A 3757-nucleotide genomic window follows, 5' to 3' on the forward strand; every position below is an offset into this window, starting at 1 on the left:
GGACCGCGGGGAAGGCAGTCCCCGAGCAGTCCCCCGCACTCCAGACCCTTCTCCCGCTTGCGGCCCTCGTGCCCTCCTCCCGAGATTCCCCGCCTTTCCCGCAAGGGGGCGGCTGCACCCCATCCGCCGGACTCCATCCTGCTGGCATCCGGGGTGCAGGCTTCAGGAACCTTGCAGCTCTCCAAGGTCGCCCTGGGAGCCCCCCACTTCCGCAGCGCCCCTCCTGGAGGTCCGCACCGTCCCGCCTTCGGGGATGCAGCGTGGGGGCCAGGAGGGACCCTGAGCAGAGGGGCGCCCATAGCAAGAGGACACCTCGGCCTGCCCCACCCCGGCCTCGGTCTCCTGCATCCCCTTGCCTAGTCCTCCCCGGGCGCCCGCGATAAGAGTTTCAAGCCCCCCCCCCCGCACAACCTTCCCGCCTCGCTGTAGGGGAGCTCCAGACGCCCGAAAATGGCTTTAAATTAGGAAAAGAGCCGAGCCGCCGGCATCCTTTGGTCCATGAAAGCGGGAGCGGAGGCCACCGGCTCCCCCACCCCTTGTGCATTTGAAGCCCAGACGCGGTGGGGCCCCTGCAGAGTCAGGTCTATGGCGCCTCGGGCCTTTCATCTGGGCTGGGCCTGCAGAGCTAATGAGGCACCCGGCAGGGAAGAGGGGCCCCAGGTGCCCTTAGACCTCAGTCAAAGTCACCACCTCAGGAAGGACCTCCCTGGCCACTGCGCAGCACCCCTCTCCCCTGCAATCCCTCCTGGCCCCTGTCCTTTACTATCTCCTGGCTGCCACCTGCTACCTGTTACCCAAACCTGAGATTGCATTGCGGCTTCAGGGTCATTAGCTGTGTGACCTTGGGGTGTTATTCTACCTCTCTGAGCCTCAGTTTTCTCATTTGTAAAAGGAGGATAGAGCCAGCTGGGCGTGGTGTCGCACTCTTGTCAGCCCAGCACTCAGGAGGCCGAGACAGGACGATGCCTCAGAGTTGAAGACCAACTTGTCTCAAAAAAAAGAAAAGAAAAAAAAAAAAAAGATGGTAGCAAAACTGACCTCATACAGCTTTTGAGATGAAGAAGTGATTTAGGGAATAGGAAGCCCAGAGCACTAATGCAGTTCCTAATTTTGGGGAGTACAAGCCTTGCTCAACTACAAGATCAGCCTTCCTTCCCGAGCCCTAGCCCCACAGGGTGGGTTCATTTCATTCGCTGCCGAATCTTTGGTGTGCATAGTCTGGCACACAGTACATGCTCAGTAAATGTTTGGTGAGTAAATAAGTGAAATACAACGAAACCTATCCCTGCCTCCGTTTGCAAGTCAGTTTGTTGGGAGCATTTCTACATAAATTTTTTTGGGGGGGGATCGTTTCACAGTTAAAGTATGACCATAGCTGTCTAATGCCCAGTGTTGTCCGCCCAAGAGCCCAGCTATGGCGACGGCCTGTGGAAACATCGTTCTGCCTCTGGTCACAGCCCAGGCCTCAATGGTCTGTGAAGCTGTTGGTACTCAACTGCAAGATGACACCAGCTGAAGACACCCTGGTTCCCTGAGCAACAAGTAGTAACCCCGAAGAGAAAGCTCTCTCCTCAGTCCAGCTCATCCCACCTACTGAGCTGGGAATGCTCTCCTTTCTGCCTTCATCAGAGTGAGATTTGTATGGGCACAGGGTCAGACCTAAGATCACTGCTGCCCCTCAGTCACCAGATACTCCTACTAATTACTGTGAGTACCCAATAAATAGTGGCAGCTTGGAGAGACCTTGTCTTTGTCTGCTCTGAGGCACTGACCTCCCAGCCCCCCATATCCTTTGAAATTGCACAAGTCTCCCTCCCTCTCCCTCCCTCCCTCTCCCTCTCTCTCTCTCTATTTTCTTTAGCCCTCACCGGCAGTCAGGGGACAAAGGTGACTAGGAACCAGTTTTGAAATGATTTGCATTGAAGCTGGACTCAGTTGCAAGCACCTACAGACCCATTCAGGAGGCTGAGGCAGGAGGGTTGCTTGAGCCCACAAGTTTGATGTCAGCCTGCACCATATAGCAATATCCTGTCCAAAAGAAAAAGAAAGAAAGAGAAGGAAGTAAAAAGAATTTACATTGAGCCTCTTAAGGGCTGAATATGTTCCCAAAAGCACGCACTGGAACCTGGTCTCCAATGCAACAGAGCTGGGGGGAGGGGCCTAATGGGAGGTGTTTGGGTCCTGAGCGCTTTGGCTCAGGAGTGGATTAATGCTGCTCTACAAGGAGTGTGGGAGGAGGCAGGGTCCCCACTACACTCAGGCTCCTGATCATGGACTTCCCAGCCTTCAGAGCCTTTTCACTTTTTTATTTTGAGGCAGGGTCTCAGTACATCGCCCAGGCCGGTCTTAAATTTATGACCTGCCGCAGCCTCCTCTGTAGGCGGGGTTACAGATGTCCATCACCATACGCAGCTCTAACGTCTTTCCTTTATCACTTACTGCATCCCTGGTACTGAGAAGGTGCGTGGCTCCGGTACCGTGGGAAGAATTGGGGACAACACCCACTTTCTGCCTCGGCCCTGCAGCAATGGGACGGTTAGTGTTGTGCCCTAAGTCTACACTCCCCTCCCCCTCCCTCACTTCCAGGTAGTTGTGCGGCAGCTCCTGTCAATGCCACCCAAGCCGATGTCCATCGGGTGGGCGGAGGAAGGACAAGCATTGTCTCAGTCACTTCCCCATCACAGGGACAGAACACCAGCACCCATAGCTTACAGGAACAGAAGGTTATTATGGTTCCTGGTTTCTGAGGGCTCAGTCCCTGGCTGGCAGCTCCAAGGCAGGAAGGGCCTGGCTGGGGGGGGGGGGGCGCCTCGCATCCTGGTACTGAGAAGGTGCGTGGCTCCGGTACCGTGGGAAGAATTGGGGACAACACCCACTTTCTGCCTCGGCCCTGCAGCAATGGGACGGTTAGTGTTGTGCCCTAAGTCTACACTCCCCTCCCCCTCCCTCACTTCCAGGTAGTTGTGCGGCAGCTCCTGTCAATGCCACCCAAGCCGATGTCCATCGGGTGGGCGGAGGAAGGACAAGCATTGTCTCAGTCACTTCCCCATCACAGGGACAGAACACCAGCACCCATAGCTTACAGGAACAGAAGGTTATTATGGTTCCTGGTTTCTGAGGGCTCAGTCCCTGGCTGGCAGCTCCAAGGCAGGAAGGGCCTGGCTGGGGGTGGGGGGCTGCTCACAGCATGGCAGCCCAGAAGCAGGGAGTGCAGGGAGGAGCTGGGAGGGGGATGGAGCCAGGCCCCGCCTCCCCACAGCACTCAGCTGAGCATACTTTTCTGGACTGACCCCTGATACTATGGCGCTCCAGGGCCAGCTACCCCCCAGAGCCCCGCCTTTGGGCACAGGAGCCTTGGGGGACCTGGACCTAACTCATACTGGGGACGCTTCTATCTGAGTACCAGCCTCCTGTTCTATAAGCCAGCACCACCATGACAGTAAACAGGCATCGAGAGTGGGGACTCAGCAGGAAGCAGGGTGAGGCCAACCCCATGGCATGGGGCTGGTGGGCAGCTTTGTTGTGGAAGGAAACGACAATCTTTTTTGTGGAAGCTGCTGTTGATCCAGTATTTTGATACTCACAGGCCACTGCATTCCCAAATAGTAATAGCGAATTGTTACAATGCTCGAAACATTCAGGACAGGAAGCTGGGCATGGTGTCATATGCCAGTCATCCCAGCACTTGGGAGGCTGAGGCAGGAGGATCCCCACGTGTTTGAGGTTCAAGGCCAGCCTGAACCACACAGCAAGACCC

Source organism: Fukomys damarensis, unplaced genomic scaffold (genome assembly GCF_012274545.1).
Source record: "Fukomys damarensis isolate Sample0158 unplaced genomic scaffold, DMR_v1.0_HiC HiC_scaffold_30, whole genome shotgun sequence".
NCBI lineage: Eukaryota > Metazoa > Chordata > Mammalia > Rodentia > Bathyergidae > Fukomys > Fukomys damarensis.